The 18874-nt window shown below is 43.6% G+C and overlaps 1 long non-coding RNA gene and 4 other non-coding genes across 5 annotated transcripts; all 5 read left to right on the top strand.

Annotated features, from left to right (window-relative positions):
• The first annotated feature begins 108 nt into the window (after positions 1-108).
• Positions 109-299, top strand: LOC130334501 (U2 spliceosomal RNA). Its single transcript, XR_008876298.1, has one exon. It is a non-coding gene; the product is annotated as a U2 spliceosomal RNA (small nuclear RNA).
• Positions 300-2382: 2083 nt separating this feature from the next.
• Positions 2383-2573, top strand: LOC130334500 (U2 spliceosomal RNA). Its single transcript, XR_008876297.1, has one exon. It is a non-coding gene; the product is annotated as a U2 spliceosomal RNA (small nuclear RNA).
• Positions 2574-5989: 3416 nt separating this feature from the next.
• Positions 5990-9660, top strand: LOC130334434 (uncharacterized). Its single transcript, XR_008876243.1, has 3 exons — positions 5990-6283; positions 6760-6824; positions 9541-9660. It is a non-coding gene; the product is annotated as an uncharacterized LOC130334434 (long non-coding RNA).
• Positions 9661-9752: 92 nt separating this feature from the next.
• Positions 9753-9941, top strand: LOC130334467 (U2 spliceosomal RNA). Its single transcript, XR_008876272.1, has one exon. It is a non-coding gene; the product is annotated as a U2 spliceosomal RNA (small nuclear RNA).
• A 6889-nt stretch (positions 9942-16830) lies between these two features.
• Positions 16831-17021, top strand: LOC130334479 (U2 spliceosomal RNA). Its single transcript, XR_008876281.1, has one exon. It is a non-coding gene; the product is annotated as a U2 spliceosomal RNA (small nuclear RNA).
• Positions 17022-18874: the final 1853 nt, after the last annotated feature.

The following is an 18874-nucleotide window of genomic DNA, read 5'->3' as shown; positions in this document are numbered from 1 at the left end:
GCCCCCCAGCCCAGAGTGTGCATGGAAAATTGTCTGGCAGCCTCCCTGACAGCAAGCAGTGATAGTGCCCATGAAGGGGACCTTGTTGGGCCCGCCCCTTTCACGGTTATCGCTTCTCGGCCTTTTGGCTAAGATCAAGTGTAGTATCTGTTCTTATCAGTTTAATATCTGATACGTCCCCTATCTGGGGACCATATATTAAATGGATTTTTGAGAACGGGGGCCGATTTCGAAGCTTGCTTCCGTCGCCCTATGCATTGACCCGATATGGCAGTATCTTCGGGTACAGTGCACCACCCCCTTACAGGGTTAAAAAGAAAGATTCCTACTTTCATTGCTACCTGCTTGCTGGCTAGCCAGCTAGCCAGCCCTGTGGGCCTTGCTGCTGCTGCTGCTGCAGCTAAAAAACAAAAGGTGGTGCTGCTGCTGCTTCTGCTGCTTCTGCTTGTGTCTGGCCGCTGTTGGAGCGTCCAGGCACAGGACTTCTGCTGCTGCTGACTAAATGGCCTCCTTAATTGGATCATTTGAGTAGCCAGCACACCTGTGCAGGTAGGGCATGACATGATAGGCAGCTGCCTTGATAGCGGGTGGGTGCTGAATGTTCCTAATTGACAAAATAAGATTAATGCTTATGAAGAAATATAAAATCTCATCCCTTCCCCAATATCGCGCCACACCCCTACCCCTTAATTCCCTGGTTGAACTTGATGGACATATGTCTTTTTTCGACCGTACTAAGTATGTAACTATGTAACATAACATGGGGGGGTCTCCTGGCTGTTCACACAGGTGTGTCATTGCTGTACATTGACCATGCATTGCTTCTGTGGTATTGCAAAGGCAAAGACAAATGCTTCCAGCCATCCATTGCACTAATGGATTGGTCATCAGCTGGCTGTCTATGTCCCGCATCAATATAGACCAAAGTACAGAGGGTTAGGCTATGCTATAGTGCACCTACCTGATGCATCAGAAGGTGCGAGGCCCTTGCTAAATTCTGTGCACAGACTTTGAGATCTATGCTTTAGACTGTATCTAAACCTGCTCCAACATGGACTGACATTCTGGCCTACTTTCAGCCGATGCGACTTGTCTGTCGCTGAACAGTCGCTTTTTATGTATTCAGCACCTATGTATAATGTTGTAAAAATGCTCTAGAAGCTAAAGTCGCAGAAATGTCACACATATTTGGCCTGCAACTTTCTGTGCGACAAATTCAGACAGGAAAAATCAGTATAAATCCTTAGAAAATTATCCCCCAGTGTCTCCATCTGCTGGCGGTATTGAATAAGCATTGCTGCACTGATGGGGTATGCATTAGACGAAAAAAAAGAAGAAAAAGAAGAATAATACGCCCAGAAAAGAGGCGAAAAGGAGAAAAACGTAAAAAAACGTGAAAAAAAAGTAAGAGGAAGAGAAGGGAAAAAAAGGTGGAAATGGGTTTAAAAGTGATTTCGGCGGAGAAATATATATATATATATATATATATATATATATATATATATATATACGCGCACACACACACATATATATAAACGTATTCTCCGTTGAGATATTGCAGCCGCTGCTGTGTCCAGGCCCAGGAGCCTTAGCACTGTGCTGTGATGTCACTCAATACCACTGACATCACTAGGTGTAAACAACATCTCTCCTTTGCTGTGTATGTGACTATGGAGCTGTTTGGTGATGTCGTCTATTATGGCCTTCATAGAAGCAACAGGAGATTGTTGCATCCATCTAGAACCCTCAGAACTACAGTGCTATGATGTCACTCACTTCCACAGGCCTTGCAGAGTGTAAACAACAACAACCCAGCTTTGTTGTGTATGTAACCATAGGGATTGTGATGTCACCTAGAACCTTCACAGCAGCGACAGCTTTATGAGGAGCATCAGCACTGCTCTGCCTGAGCAGAACCATCACCGCCATAGGTTGTCAAATAACCCGGATTTAACCCACACAGGTAAGTCCAATGGGGTGCAGGCATGTCCTCTATGCTTACAGCTTCCCGTGGGTGTTGGTTTGATACCGTTTGGGGACAGCCAAGGAGGCATCTGCAGGCAACAAAGGTAGGTGTGTGCTTGTGTGTGTGTTTCCTATGCAGATCCTAAGCCCAGTGTCACATGCAAGTAGGAGGAGTAAGAAGGGTTCCTGGCAAATCCGGGTTATGGATTGCATTTAAAAAGGCCCCGTGGGAGTGCAATGGGCCCCTGTCTTGCTGCTTAGCAATAATGGTATGGGTTTAGGTTCTGCTGTGTGTACTGGTGGTTGACTGCCCCCCAGCCCAGAGTGTGCATGGAAAATTGTCTGGCAGCCTCCCTGACAGCAAGCAGTGATAGTGCCCATGAAGGGGACCTTGTTGGGCCCGCCCCTTTCACGGTTATCGCTTCTCGGCCTTTTGGCTAAGATCAAGTGTAGTATCTGTTCTTATCAGTTTAATATCTGATACGTCCCCTATCTGGGGACCATATATTAAATGGATTTTTGAGAACGGGGGCCGATTTCGAAGCTTGCTTCCGTCGCCCTATGCATTGACCCGATATGGCAGTATCTTCGGGTACAGTGCACCACCCCCTTACAGGGTTAAAAAGAAAGATTCCTACTTTCATTGCTACCTGCTTGCTGGCTAGCCAGCTAGCCAGCCCTGTGGGCCTTGCTGCTGCTGCTGCAGCCAAAAAACAAAAGGTGGTGCTGCTGCTGCTTCTGCTGCTTCTGCTTGTGTCTGGCCGCTGTTGGAGCGTCCAGGCACAGGACTTCTGCTGCTGCTGACTAAATGGCCTCCTTAATTGGATCATTTGAGTAGCCAGCACACCTGTGCAGGTAGGGCATGACATGATAGGCAGCTGCCTTGATAGCGGGTGGGTGCTGAATGTTCCTAATTGACAAAATAAGATTAATGCTTATGAAGAAATATAAAATCTCATCCCTTCCCCAATATCGCGCCACACCCCTACCCCTTAATTCCCTGGTTGAACTTGATGGACATATGTCTTTTTTCGACCGTACTAACTATGTAACTATGTAACATAACATGGGGGGGTCTCCTGGCTGTTCACACAGGTGTGTCATTGCTGTACATTGACCATGCATTGCTTCTGTGGTATTGCAAAGGCAAAGACAAATGCTTCCAGCCATCCATTGCACTAATGGATTGGTCATCAGCTGGCTGTCTATGTCCCGCATCAATATAGACCAAAGTACAGAGGGTTAGGCTATGCTATAGTGCACCTACCTGATGCATCAGAAGGTGCGAGGCCCTTGCTAAATTCTGTGCACAGACTTTGAGATCTATGCTTTAGACTGTATCTAAACCTGCTCCAACATGGACTGACATTCTGGCCTACTTTCAGCCGATGCGACTTGTCTGTCGCTGAACAGTCGCTTTTTATGTATTCAGCACCTATGTATAATGTTGTAAAAATGCTCTAGAAGCTAAAGTCGCAGAAATGTCACACATATTTGGCCTGCAACTTTCTGTGCGACAAATTCAGACAGGAAAAATCAGTATAAATCCTTAGAAAATTATCCCCCAGTGTCTCCATCTGCTGGCGGTATTGAATAAGCATTGCTGCACTGATGGGGTATGCATTAGACGAAAAAAAAGAAGAAAAAGAAGAATAATACGCCCAGAAAAGAGGCGAAAAGGAGAAAAACGTAAAAAAACGTGAAAAAAAAGTAAGAGGAAGAGAAGGGAAAAAAAGGTGGAAATGGGTTTAAAAGTGATTTCGGCGGAGAAATATATATATATATATATATATATATATATATATATATATATATATACGCGCACACACACACATATATATAAACGTATTCTCCGTTGAGATATTGCAGCCGCTGCTGTGTCCAGGCCCAGGAGCCTTAGCACTGTGCTGTGATGTCACTCAATACCACTGACATCACTAGGTGTAAACAACATCTCTCCTTTGCTGTGTATGTGACTATGGAGCTGTTTGGTGATGTCGTCTATTATGGCCTTCATAGAAGCAACAGGAGATTGTTGCATCCATCTAGAACCCTCAGAACTACAGTGCTATGATGTCACTCACTTCCACAGGCCTTGCAGAGTGTAAACAACAACAACCCAGCTTTGTTGTGTATGTAACCATAGGGATTGTGATGTCACCTAGAACCTTCACAGCAGCGACAGCTTTATGAGGAGCATCAGCACTGCTCTGCCTGAGCAGAACCATCACCGCCATAGGTTGTCAAATAACCCGGATTTAACCCACACAGGTAAGTCCAATGGGGTGCAGGCATGTCCTCTATGCTTACAGCTTCCCGTGGGTGTTGGTTTGATACCGTTTGGGGACAGCCAAGGAGGCATCTGCAGGCAACAAAGGTAGGTGTGTGCTTGTGTGTGTGTTTCCTATGCAGATCCTAAGCCCAGTGTCACATGCAAGTAGGAGGAGTAAGAAGGGTTCCTGGCAAATCCGGGTTATGGATTGCATTTAAAAAGGCCCCGTGGGAGTGCAATGGGCCCCTGTCTTGCTGCTTAGCAATAATGGTATGGGTTTAGGTTCTGCTGTGTGTACTGGTGGTTGACTGCCCCCCAGCCCAGAGTGTGCATGGAAAATTGTCTGGCAGCCTCCCTGACAGCAAGCAGTGATAGTGCCCATGAAGGGGACCTTGTTGGGCCCGCCCCTTTCACGGTTATCGCTTCTCGGCCTTTTGGCTAAGATCAAGTGTCTTGCCCTAAGGTATTCGGGTACCCCTCTCCTCGGCCTTGTGGGATCGCCCAGGTTTATTGCCTGGGCTTCACCCACCTGCTGCTATTGGGGAGAGGGCTTAGTCCCAGGATAACGGGAAGGTGATCATCGGAGGACGGGTCTGCCGGAGAGGATGGCTAATGCGCCGAACGCTCCTAATACAGTACGGCTGTTTATCGAGGAGGAAAAGAGGAGTGCCTACGGGATTTTGCATGTCCAGCAGAAGGTCGTGGAGGGAGTGCTGAGGATGCCGCATGCTTCCATCTTCTGTGTCCAGGTCTTTCCCAGCCAAGGATTCTTTGACGTGACCTTCTACAACCTGGATGATCTCCGTACCTGTCTCTACCGGAGTAAGGAGAATGCTTCTCACCCTGACCTACAAGGGATCCGATTCATTTCCTGCGAGGCTCGGCCTAAGAAAGTTCCAGTGGTAGTGCATATGTACAACCCTTTTGTGCGGGATGAGGAGATCCAGACCTTTCTAAGAAGGTATTGTGTGTCTGTTTCTGGTGCGGAGAGGAAAAATAACATCCTGGGGACTTTCACAGGCATGAGACGTTTTTGGGTGGAGTTTAGGCCTGCCCCCGAGGGTGGTGCTGAAGGTTTTTGTCACCCCCCGCAGAACTTTGCGATAGGGAACAACAGGGGGTTTCTGCACTACCCGGGGATGCCAAGTTTTTGCCGGGACTGTTTTTGCTTTGGTCATACCAGAGAGAACTGTACAACCGGGCAAGTTTGCAGGAACTGCCACAAGCCTGATCACCGCACTGCAGACTGTCCCGAGAAACACAAGTGTCATTTCTGTGGTTCTTCGGATCACCTGGCTAGGAGTTGCCCCACTTACCAGTCCGGGGCACCCCGATCATATGCAATGGCTCTTCGAGGTGGGACAGTTCCTGAGGACTCCAATGCTGCCAGGGCAGGCGATGCAGAGGTTAGCGTGCTGACCAGTGAAGCAGAGTCTGCCCCTGTTTTTCCTTCCATTTCTAGGTCTGTTCCGGATGCTTTGGTGGCAGAGGGGGAGAAGGCGGAGTCTGTTTCGGGGGCATCTGTTTCGGAGGCCTCTGATCCCCCAGAGGAGATGACTGTGGACAAAGAATCCTTGAAGAGAAAGATGCCGGTGGAAGAATCGGAGGATGACTGTCCGACTCCTCAGAGTCAAAGGATTGAGGACTTTCCTAGCCCGGGAAGGGAGGAGGCAGGTGGAGGGTCGTCATGTCAGATTGATTCTGACTCCTCTTTATCCTCCCTGGGCACAGGTTATTTGGAGGAATGTTCAGTCAAAAAATTGACAAAGACTCTTAAGTTTAAGGAAGGGGAGGCAAAAAATAAGGGTAGAGGTCGGGGAAAGGCTAGGCCTCCTTTTGATAATGCTTGATTTTGTATTTCCTTTTTTTCCTTCAAATGTTTGAATGAGTTTAACAATTGGTTCTCTAAATGTCCGCAGTATTAGATCTTTAGAAAGGAGATCCGCCATTTTTGATTTACTTTCTGGATATTCTTTTGATGTTTTAGGTCTCCAGGAGTGCTGCTTGGATGGGGAGCCAAATATCTCCTGGCCTTATGGGCAATCGGTATGGTCTGGTTCAATGGAACGTAATTCGGGGGTGGGGATTTTGTTCAAAAGTAATGAGTTTGTTGTTAAAAAAGTTGTCCATATTGTTCCGGGTAGGGTATTATTAGTGCATTTTATTTTCAGGGGTTTCACATATAAAGTAATTAATGTTTATGCTCCAACTGGGAGGAAGGAAAGAGGGGAGGTGTTTGAGAAATTATATTTCTTTTTGAGTGGGAGGGATGATGTGTTCCTTATAGGGGATTTCAATTGTATAATAACAGAGGGGGATAGGAGTAGTACTACGGTGGGTGGTGGGTCTGGTTTAGACAGTACTAGTAAGCAGCTTAAAGAGATTGTAAATTTATTTGGGTTAAAGGATTCCTTTGTTGCCCATAATGATGGTACTATCGGTTATACATATTTTTCTAACAATACAAGTTCGCGAATTGATTTCATTTTTGTCTCAAAACTAATGTCTGTTTCTAATTTCAGACGGAGGAGGTTACCGTTCACGGATCATGCCTGGATTGAGTGTGTGGTAAAAGGTGGTGGTGTAAGTGAGTATGGAAAGGGTGTTTGGAAGTTGAATGTTTCTTTATTGGATAATGAATGTGTATTACAAGAATATAGGGAGCGTTTTGATGGATGGGTGTTGAGGAAGGATGCATTTTATAGTGTGGTTGAGTGGTGGGAGTGGGTGAAGTTAGAGACTAAAAGGTTTTTTATTAAAAAAGGGTGTGAGAAAGGGAGGAAAGATAGAGAAGAGTATGAGAGATGGCAAAGAAGGTTAGAGTATTTGTATGAATTGAGGCGTTTGGGGATGAGTGTTGAGAAGGAGATTGAGGAAGCTCGTGGAAGTGTGAATGAGTGTCTGGAGAGGAATGGAAGGAAGATTATTGCACAGGCTAGGGTTGAAGTGAAAGAGAAGGATGAGAAATGTAGCAAATTTTTCTTTAAAAAGGCATTCAGTAAAAAAACTGAGATGATGAGTGTTTTTACGAATGATGGGGTAGAGGTCTTTGGTAAGGATGAGGTGTTAGAGGAAGTGTGGAAGTTTTATTCTGATTTATTCACGGAGAAGGAGCGGGACGTGACTCTAGAGGAGGAATGTTTGGGATATGTGGATAAGCGTTTGGATGAAATTGATGGGTTCTTTATGGAAGAGGATGTGAGGAAGAGTGAGGTGGAGGATGCTGTGAATGGGATGAAGAAAGGAAAGGTGGCAGGGAGTGATGGTTTGCCTGTGGAATTTTATCTTGTGTTTTGGGATATGTTAGGGGATTATGTATGGGAGGTGTGTAAGGAAGTACTTAGGAGAGGGAAGTTATCTAAAAGTATGAGTGAGAGTGTGACTGTGTTATTGTTTAAAAAAGGGGATAAGAGGGATCTTAAAAATTGGAGGCCTATAGCGCTCTTGAATTGTGATTACAAAATTATTGCTAAAGTTATTGCGAATAGGTTAAAGGATGTGATTGATTGTATGGTAGGTGAGGAGCAAATGTGTGCAGTGCCTGATCGTAGGATTTCTGAATGTCTGTTAGGTCTGAGGGATGTATTGTGGGACTGTAAAACTAGGAAGCAAGGTGTGGCTGTTGTTACGGTGGATTTTGAAAAAGCGTATGATAGGGTGGTGCATGATTTATTGTTTAGGGTTTTGAGGAGGATGAATGTGCCGGACAGAATGGTGAAGTGGATTGAATGTTTGTATAGGGACATTTATAGTAAGATTCAGGTCAATGGTTTTCTGAGTAGGGAGGTGAGTATAAAATCTGGAGTGCGGCAGGGGTGTCCCCTGTCGCCAATTCTTTTTATTTGTATGATTGAGCCTTTGTTGGGGATGATTAGGAGAGATAAGGTGATGCGGGGTATAGAAATACCTGGTAGTCATGGGAAGGATATGCGAGTGATTGGTTACATGGATGATGTTACTGTTGTATGTAAGTCAATGGCAGGGGTAAGGCGTGCTAAGTTATTGATTGAGTGTTTCTGTTTAATGAGTGGGTTTAAGCTTAATGTTGGGAAGAGTGGTTGTAAATTTTTTGAGGGGTGGGGAGAGAGTGGGTTGTGCGAGTGGCCTGTGAGAGAGGGGGGTGTGGAAGTGCTTGGGGTGGTGTTTGATAATGATTTGTATGGGAAAGAAAGTTGGGAGAGGGTTTTGGGGAGGGTGGGGAATAAAATAAACTTCTGGTCTTTAAGGACTTTATCGATTGAGGGAAGGATTCTGGTTATTAAAGCTGTTATAATTCCTATTTTGCTTTATGTTAATTATGTGTTTCCTCCACCGGATAGGTGTCTGGCAAGAATTATCAGGCAGATCTTTGTTTTCTTATGGAATTCAAGGATGGAGAAATTGAGTCGTGGGAAGCTGGTGAAAAGCAGAATGCATGGTGGGAAAGGAATGATGAATGTGGAAGTGTTCCTGGCTGTGAAGTATGTCAGTTTTTGTCTCGCTGTAAGTAAGAAGGAATGTGTGTTTGGGTGCATGGTAAGGTATTTGGCTGGTAATGTGTTGTTGAAATATAAGCTAATGGAAAGGGACTTAAGGGTACCTGTAAGTTTTGAGGTTCCTTGGTTCTATCAGAGAATAGGGCGGTGTGTCAGGAAAAATAATCTGGAATGTGTGACTGAATGGAATGATAGTAAGAAGGTGATGAAAGTGTTGGAGCAGAGAGAAACAGTGGAATGTGTGGGAGGTCTGTCTGAGAAGGATTGTAAGGTAGTGTGGAAAAATGTCAGTCACAAGGAACTGACAAATAAACAAAAGGACTTGTCTTGGATGTTAGCTCATGGGTGTCTGCCAACAAGGGAATTTCAGAGGAGAAGGAGATTGGTAGACAGTGAAGTGTGTCCCAGGGATGGTTGCGGTGGATGTGAGAATTATGTACATGTGTTTTGGGAGTGTGGTTATGCGAAGTCTGTGTGGAGAAGAATGTCTGGTCTAATAAAAAATGTTACTGGAATTGAAATCTTATCCTTTAATATGATGATGTTTGGTTTGTGTGCAGTGGAGAGAGAGAAGGCAAGAGTGTTATGGTTCATAGTAAATTGTGTAAAAGAGGTTCTGTGGGATGTAAGGAATATTAGGATTTTCAATCAAACTGAAGTAAGTGTGAAGGAGTGTCTGGGCATGATCCGTGGTAAAATTTACCTTTACGTATTATGTGATAGGAAAAACTATGGTTCTGATGATGCAGAGGGGATCTGGAAACACAAAAAATGGAAGCACTGGTTATGAGTGTATTCTTATTTGTCTTTCTTTTTCTTTTCTTACAGATTATATCCTGATATGAAGGGACAGTTGGAGGGACAGAATCCGCTGCAATTTATTTTTTCTGAGGGAAAGTCATGAAGGGAAAGCTTTTTGTTATATGTACATGTAAAGACATGCTTCCTGTATATATTGTATATGTCAAATATGTGTTATTCATGTGTTTTCAGATGAATATGTAATTTTTTGAATGATTTACTTGGTTATGTATTGTATATTTCCTTTTCAATAAAAAAAAAAAAAAAAAAAAAAATCTGTTCTTATCAGTTTAATATCTGATACGTCCCCTATCTGGGGACCATATATTAAATGGATTTTTGAGAACGGGGGCCGATTTCGAAGCTTGCTTCCGTCGCCCTATGCATTGACCCGATATGGCAGTATCTTCGGGTACAGTGCACCACCCCCTTACAGGGTTAAAAAGAAAGATTCCTACTTTCATTGCTACCTGCTTGCTGGCTAGCCAGCTAGCCAGCCCTGTGGGCCTTGCTGCTGCTGCTGCTGCTGCAGCCAAAAAACAAAAGGTGGTGCTGCTGCTGCTTCTGCTGCTTCTGCTTGTGTCTGGCCGCTGTTGGAGCGTCCAGGCACAGGACTTCTGCTGCTGCTGACTAAATGGCCTCCTTAATTGGATCATTTGAGTAGCCAGCACACCTGTGCAGGTAGGGCATGACATGATAGGCAGCTGCCTTGATAGCGGGTGGGTGCTGAATGTTCCTAATTGACAAAATAAGATTAATGCTTATGAAGAAATATAAAATCTCATCCCTTCCCCAATATCGCGCCACACCCCTACCCCTTAATTCCCTGGTTGAACTTGATGGACATATGTCTTTTTTCGACCGTACTAAGTATGTAACTATGTAACATAACATGGGGGGGTCTCCTGGCTGTTCACACAGGTGTGTCATTGCTGTACATTGACCATGCATTGCTTCTGTGGTATTGCAAAGGCAAAGACAAATGCTTCCAGCCATCCATTGCACTAATGGATTGGTCATCAGCTGGCTGTCTATGTCCCGCATCAATATAGACCAAAGTACAGAGGGTTAGGCTATGCTATAGTGCACCTACCTGATGCATCAGAAGGTGCGAGGCCCTTGCTAAATTCTGTGCACAGACTTTGAGATCTATGCTTTAGACTGTATCTAAACCTGCTCCAACATGGACTGACATTCTGGCCTACTTTCAGCCGATGCGACTTGTCTGTCGCTGAACAGTCGCTTTTTATGTATTCAGCACCTATGTATAATGTTGTAAAAATGCTCTAGAAGCTAAAGTCGCAGAAATGTCACACATATTTGGCCTGCAACTTTCTGTGCGACAAATTCAGACAGGAAAAATCAGTATAAATCCTTAGAAAATTATCCCCCAGTGTCTCCATCTGCTGGCGGTATTGAATAAGCATTGCTGCACTGATGGGGTATGCATTAGACGAAAAAAAAGAAGAAAAAGAAGAATAATACGCCCAGAAAAGAGGCGAAAAGGAGAAAAACGTAAAAAAACGCGAAAAAAAAGTAAGAGGAAGAGAAGGGAAAAAAAGGTGGAAATGGGTTTAAAAGTGATTTCGGCGGAGAAATATATATATATATATATATATATATATATATATATATATATATACGCGCACACACACACATATATATAAACGTATTCTCCGTTGAGATATTGCAGCCGCTGCTGTGTCCAGGCCCAGGAGCCTTAGCACTGTGCTGTGATGTCACTCAATACCACTGACATCACTAGGTGTAAACAACATCTCTCCTTTGCTGTGTATGTGACTATGGAGCTGTTTGGTGATGTCGTCTATTATGGCCTTCATAGAAGCAACAGGAGATTGTTGCATCCATCTAGAACCCTCAGAACTACAGTGCTATGATGTCACTCACTTCCACAGGCCTTGCAGAGTGTAAACAACAACAACCCAGCTTTGTTGTGTATGTAACCATAGGGATTGTGATGTCACCTAGAACCTTCACAGCAGCGACAGCTTTATGAGGAGCATCAGCACTGCTCTGCCTGAGCAGAACCATCACCGCCATAGGTTGTCAAATAACCCGGATTTAACCCACACAGGTAAGTCCAATGGGGTGCAGGCATGTCCTCTATGCTTACAGCTTCCCGTGGGTGTTGGTTTGATACCGTTTGGGGACAGCCAAGGAGGCATCTGCAGGCAACAAAGGTAGGTGTGTGCTTGTGTGTGTGTTTCCTATGCAGATCCTAAGCCCAGTGTCACATGCAAGTAGGAGGAGTAAGAAGGGTTCCTGGCAAATCCGGGTTATGGATTGCATTTAAAAAGGCCCCGTGGGAGTGCAATGGGCCCCTGTCTTGCTGCTTAGCAATAATGGTATGGGTTTAGGTTCTGCTGTGTGTACTGGTGGTTGACTGCCCCCCAGCCCAGAGTGTGCATGGAAAATTGTCTGGCAGCCTCCCTGACAGCAAGCAGTGATAGTGCCCATGAAGGGGACCTTGTTGGGCCCGCCCCTTTCACGGTTATCGCTTCTCGGCCTTTTGGCTCCGATCAAGTGTAAACTTGGTCTGGGTCAGGGGTGCGGGTGTTCTGCTGAGCAGGAATCCGGAGTGGTGATCTTACTGTGGAATCGACAGACAAGAGAAGAACAATGGCTGGAAAGGAACACCTCCCTGCGATTGAGAAGACTGTACGTTTTGTGGTGGAAACTTCTGACCGGGGTAAGAATCGGATTGAGTACATTGGACATGAACTTGTGGAGAAATTGGGCGGTTTTGGCATGGATAGTTTGTTCTGTGTGCAAGAGAATAGGAAGCAAGGAATATATGATGTGTCCTTCATTTATGAAGCTGATTGCCAGAACTTCTATGAATGTTTGAAAAGAAATGCCAATAACCCTGTCTTGGAAAATGTAAAGTTTTTTCCTCTGTTTGAGATGGGAGTGAAGACTCTGTTTGTACATATGTACAATCCGTTCTTAGACCCGGATATGATTAAGAACTTTCTAAGTATCTACTGTGAAAGTGTCCAAGGGGGAGTGAAGCAAACTAGTAGTTTGGGTGTGTTTAATGGCACATGGAAGTTCTTTGTAAAACTGAAGCTGGATCCTGGGAGCATTGGTGGAGTGAAACACCCACCGGCCAATTTTTCAATCGCTGGAAACCGGGGTTATGTCTATTATTATGGCCAGCCATTGTTTTGCCGTGATTGTTTGCTGTTTGGACATGTTAAAGAGGCTTGTCCAGGTAATAAGAAGTGCCGAAATTGTAAAATGCCAGGGCATGAGGCGGGAGCTTGTCCACAGCCCAGAACTTGTGATCTTTGTGGCCTTGTTGGACATGTGTATAGAAATTGTCCGGAGGTGGCTAAGAGGGAGAAGGAGAAAGAGGCCAGAAAAGATTTGGCAATTAAAAAAAGGGAAAAGGCAAAGGCAGACATGGCAGAAAAGAGTGTGATTGCTAGCATTATTGAGAAAGCAACGGTGGTGGAAGAGAAGGTGCAGGAGGAGATTGAAGAGGAGATGGAGGAGGAGGTGAGAATTGAAGAGGTGCCTAGTCCTCAGGTGTCTGGCACTCAAAAAGTTGAATGGTCGAATTCAGAAGAGGAAAGTGCTAAAGAGAGAGAGGAAGATCTTTTTCGTCCCCCACGGAAGGCGGCGAGAGGTGCCAGTGGTGAAAAGATGGAGCAGACGGTGGTGGAGACGAGTAATCGTTTTGCCGCAATATCTGAGGGTGAAATGGATAAATGCATTGGAGAAGAAACTTCTCCCTCGACACTGAGCCGTAAAGTTCATTAACTCTCTTCTAGGTTTTTTCTTCCTATGGGTTGTTATTTGATTTGATATGTCTTTTTCGGTTAGTTTGTCAAATGTTAGAGTCTTTAAAAATAAGAATAGAAGAGCGGCCATTCTGGAGGAATTGGCAGGAACTAATAATGACATAATTTGTCTACAGGAATGTGGATTGGATTTTCCTCCAAAAAAGGAGGAGTGGAGATATGGACCAGCAGTGTGGTCTTGCTCTAATGTAAATAGAAATGATGGAGTTGGGCTTTTGTTTAGGAATAATAAGTTTAAAGTTTGTAGTCAAATGGTGTTAAGGGAAGGAAGGTGTGTGTTGGTGGAGGTTGGGTTACATGGGTTTAAGTTTAAGTTAATTAATGTTTATGCACCTGTGAATAAGGAGGAGAGGGTGGGTTTGTTTGAAATAATTAAGGGGTTTTTGTCTGGGAAGGAACCAGTGTTGTTAGTAGGTGATTTCAACTGTGAGATTGGGAGGGATGCGGATGTTTCTGGAAATATGCTTAAGAGTATGGTGAGTGATTTCAAGTTAAGAGATGTGGTTGAAGTGTGTGGTGTGAATCCTGTGTTAGCAACATATCATGCTGAGAGTGGAAGGAGTGAGTCAAGATTAGATATGTGTTTTGTGTCCAAAATGATAGGATGTATGTGGTATAAGCAAGAGAGAGTGATTTATTCTGATCATGAGCGTGTGAGTTGTGGTTTGGTGTTGGATGAGATTTGCATAAGTGGGAGGGGTTACTGGAAGCTTAATGTGAAACTGTTGGATGAAAAGGAGGTATATGATAGGTATATTAAGAAGTATAAGTTATGGTGTGAGAAGAAAAAAGAATTTTTGGATTTATTGTGTTGGTGGGAGTGGGTTAAAGAAAGAACTAAGGTTTTTTTCAAGAGGGAAGGTTATAAAAGGAAAGCTAGGGAAAGAAAGAAGTATGAATGGCTGAATAAAAGGTTGGGGTTTCTCATTAAGTTGAAAAAGAAGGGATGGAGAGTGGATGGTAAGATTGATGCTGTGAAAAGAGATATAAAGGATTGGTTGAATGAAAGAGGAAAAGAGTTAATGTACCGAGCAAAAGTGGACAAATTGGAGAAGGATGAAAAGTGTTCAAGATATTTTTTTAAGAAAGTGATTGGGAGAAAGGATGATTTAGTGAGTGTGTATGATAAGGATGGTGGTTTGGTGAGAGGCAAAGCTGTACTGAATGTGGTGAAAGAGTTTTATGATGACTTATATGCAGTCAAACAGTGTGATAGGGGTTTGGCTGAGGAAGTGCTGGAAGTGATTGATAAGAAGGTAGATTGTAATGAGTATGAGAGTTTAATGAGGGAGATTGGAATGGAAGAAATTAAAAGGACGGTTGATAGTATGGCTAAAAATAAGACTCCTGGAGAGGATGGGTTGCCGGCTGAGTTTTATGTGAAATTGTGGGATGTACTGAAGGATGATATGGAGAGTATCTTTAAGTATATGTGGGCTAATGGAAGATTGGTGGAAAGTATGAAGAGTGGGATAGTGGTTTTGATTTATAAGAAAGGGGATGTGAATGATGTAAGGAATTGGAGGCCGATAACTTTGTTGAATGTGGATTATAAAATATTTGCAAAGCTGATTACAAATAGAATGAGGGACGTGATAGAGCAAGTGATTGGGGAGGAGCAAGTGTGTGGTGTGCCAGGAAGAAGAATTAGTGAGAATTTGTGTTTGTTGAGAGATATATTGTGGGATGGTATGTGTAGAAAGCAGGTGGTTCGTGTGTTGTCAATTGATTTTGAAAAAGCTTTTGACCGTTTGTCGCATGGGTTTTTGTTTAAGGTGCTAGTTAAAATGGGGTTTCCAGGTGATTTTGTGAATATTGTGAGAATGTTATATAAGGAAGTGTATAGTAAGATTCTGATTAATGGATGGATGACTGAGGAGATTAAAGTATGTTCAGGGGTGAGACAGGGATGTCCCTTGTCACCTATTGCTTTTATCTGTGCTATGGAACCATTATTAGAATTATTGCGTAAGGATAAATGTGTGAGAGGTGTGAGAGTTCCGGGGGGTCGTGGTAAAGAGGTTAAAGTGTTGGCTTATATGGATGATGTATGTGTGGTAAGTGAATCTGTTGCGGCTGTAAGAAGATCCAAGTTATTGGTAAGTCTGTTTTGTGGTGCGTCTGGTTTTAAGGTCAATTGGGGAAAGAGTGAATATAAATGTTTTGGTGGTGTGACTCAGAGTGAGGATGTTGGTATGGAAGGGGTGGAAGGGCCTATTCAGGTGTTGGGGGTGAAGATGGATGAACGGTTGGATGGTAGAAATAGTTGGGAGGATGTGGGGAAGAGAGTGCAAAAGAAATTGAATTTTTGGAGGTTGAGAGAGTTGTCAATGGTTGGTAAGGTTATGATAGTGAAGAGTGTGATTTTGCCAATACTGTTATATGTTGCTGTTGTGTTTCCGCCAAGTTATATGGTTTTGCGAAAGGTGAAAAGAATGTTATTTGTGTTTTTGTGGGGTACAAAGATGGAAAGAGTTAAGAGAGAGATTGTAATGAAAGATGGTAAAAATGGAGGAATGGACTTTCCGAATGTTGATGTGTATCTGGGTGTGAATATTGTTTTTGCTTTGAAAAGAATGATGGGAGGTGAAAAGAGTTGTGCATGTATGGTGAGATATTTGGGTGGCAGTGTGTTATGTAAATTGGGTTGGTTGGAAAGAGATTTGAGAGTGCCTTATGCTTTTGTGTGTCCTAGTTGGTATGTATATGTGGTGAAATTTTGGGAGAATTATAGGTTGATTGGTGTGGGTCCAGAAGTGTTTGTGAGTAAAAAGAGTATGATTGGGTACATTAAAAAAGACGAAGTTGAATGTTCAATTAATATGGTGAGAGCTGTAGATGTGGGGAGAGTGTGGAAGAGTATAATGACTGTTGGAGTAACAAATAGACAACGTGAGATAGTATGGCAGAGTTTGCATGGTGCGTTACCGGTAAGAGAATTTCAAAGAAATAGAGGGATTGGAAGGTATGAGAGGTGTCCAAGAGATGAGTGTGATGGGATTGAGAGTGTGATGCATGTATTTTGGAATTGTGAAATGGCGCAAGGTGTGTGGAAAGGGATGAGATTGCTGTTTAAAGAATTGACTGGTATAAGGTATATGTCGTATGATGTGGTTATGTTTGGACTTAGTATGGTAGGGAGAGATAAGGAAAGGGTTTTTTTTGTGTTGCTTGCCATTATTAAAGAAGTACTTTGGGATGTTAGGAATTTATGTGTATTCAAAAGAAAAAACGTGTCGGTGGAGGGTTGTATTAAAATGATTCTAGATAGGTTATATGTTGTTTATTTGTGTGATAGGAAGAATTTGGGGGATAAGGATGCTGAGGGGATATGGAAGTTTTTGAAATGGAGATATCTTGTAAGTTTGTAATTGGTGATGGTATTTATGTTTGTTTGAAATTGAAAATAAAAAGAAAGACCTAATGATGAGTTGGACTTTACTTCAGAAAGTCTAAGTGACGAAGTATGGAGTTGGATTTTGATGTTTTAATGTCCAAACCTGAAGGTTTAAAAAAAAAAAAAAAAAATCTGTTCTTATCAGTTTAATATCTGATACGTCCCCTATCTGGGGACCATATATTAAATGGATTTTTGAGAACGGGGGCCGATTTCGAAGCTTGCTTCCGTCGCCCTATGCATTGACCCGATATGGCAGTATCTTCGGGTACAGTGCACCACCCCCTTACAGGGTTAAAAAGAAAGATTCCTACTTTCATTGCTACCTGCTTGCTGGCTAGCCAGCTAGCCAGCCCTGTGGGCCTTGCTGCTGCTGCTGCAGCCAAAAAACAAAAGGTGGTGCTGCTGCTGCTTCTGCTGCTTCTGCTTGTGTCTGGCCGCTGTTGGAGCGTCCAGGCACAGGACTTCTGCTGCTGCTGACTAAATGGCCTCCTTAATTGGATCATTTGAGTAGCCAGCACACCTGTGCAGGTAGGGCATGACATGATAGGCAGCTGCCTTGATAGCGGGTGGGTGCTGAATGTTCCTAATTGACAAAATAAGATTAATGCTTATGAAGAAATATAAAATCTCATCCCTTCCCCAATATCGCGCCACACCCCTACCCCTTAATTCCCTGGTTGAACTTGATGGACATATGTCTTTTTTCGACCGTACTAACTATGTAACTATGTAACATAACATGGGGGGGTCTCCTGGCTGTTCACACAGGTGTGTCATTGCTGTACATTGACCATGCATTGCTTCTGTGGTATTGCAAAGGCAAAGACAAATGCTTCCAGCCATCCATTGCACTAATGGATTGGTCATCAGCTGGCTGTCTATGTCCCGCATCAATATAGACCAAAGTACAGAGGGTTAGGCTATGCTATAGTGCACCTACCTGATGCATCAGAAGGTGCGAGGCCCTTGCTAAATTCTGTGCACAGACTTTGAGATCTATGCTTTAGACTGTATCTAAACCTGCTCCAACATGGACTGACATTCTGGCCTACTTTCAGCCGATGCGACTTGTCTGTCGCTGAACAGTCGCTTTTTATGTATTCAGCACCTATGTATAATGTTGTAAAAATGCTCTAGAAGCTAAAGTCGCAGAAATGTCACACATATTTGGCCTGCAACTTTCTGTGCGACAAATTCAGACAGGAAAAATCAGTATAAATCCTTAGAAAATTATCCCCCAGTGTCTCCATCTGCTGGCGGTATTGAATAAGCATTGCTGCACTGATGGGGTATGCATTAGACGAAAAAAAAGAAGAAAAAGAAGAATAATACGCCCAGAAAAGAGGCGAAAAGGAGAAAAACGTAAAAAAACGTGAAAAAAAAGTAAGAGGAAGAGAAGGGAAAAAAAGGTGGAAATGGGTTTAAAAGTGATTTCGGCGGAGAAATATATATATATATATATATATATATATATATATATATATATACGCGCACACACACACATATATATAAACGTATTCTCCGTTGAGATATTGCAGCCGCTGCTGTGTCCAGGCCCAGGAGCCTTAGCACTGTGCTGTGATGTCACTCAATACCACTGACATCACTAGGTGTAAACAACATCTCTCCTTTGCTGTGTATGTGACTATGGAGCTGTTTGGTGATGTCGTCTATTATGGCCTTCATAGAAGCAACAGGAGATTGTTGCATCCATCTAGAACCCTCAGAACTACAGTGCTATGATGTCACTCACTTCCACAGGCCTTGCAGAGTGTAAACAACAACAACCCAGCTTTGTTGTGTATGTAACCATAGGGATTGTGATGTCACCTAGAACCTTCACAGCAGCGACAGCTTTATGAGGAGCATCAGCACTGCTCTGCCTGAGCAGAACCATCACCGCCATAGGTTGTCAAATAACCCGGATTTAACCCACACAGGTAAGTCCAATGGGGTGCAGGCATGTCCTCTATGCTTACAGCTTCCCGTGGGTGTTGGTTTGATACCGTTTGGGGACAGCCAAGGAGGCATCTGCAGGCAACAAAGGTAGGTGTGTGCTTGTGTGTGTGTTTCCTATGCAGATCCTAAGCCCAGTGTCACATGCAAGTAGGAGGAGTAAGAAGGGTTCCTGGCA

This window comes from Hyla sarda, unplaced genomic scaffold (assembly GCF_029499605.1).
Source record: "Hyla sarda isolate aHylSar1 unplaced genomic scaffold, aHylSar1.hap1 scaffold_434, whole genome shotgun sequence".
NCBI lineage: Eukaryota > Metazoa > Chordata > Amphibia > Anura > Hylidae > Hyla > Hyla sarda.
This window is presented reverse-complemented; position numbering and strand designations above follow the sequence as displayed.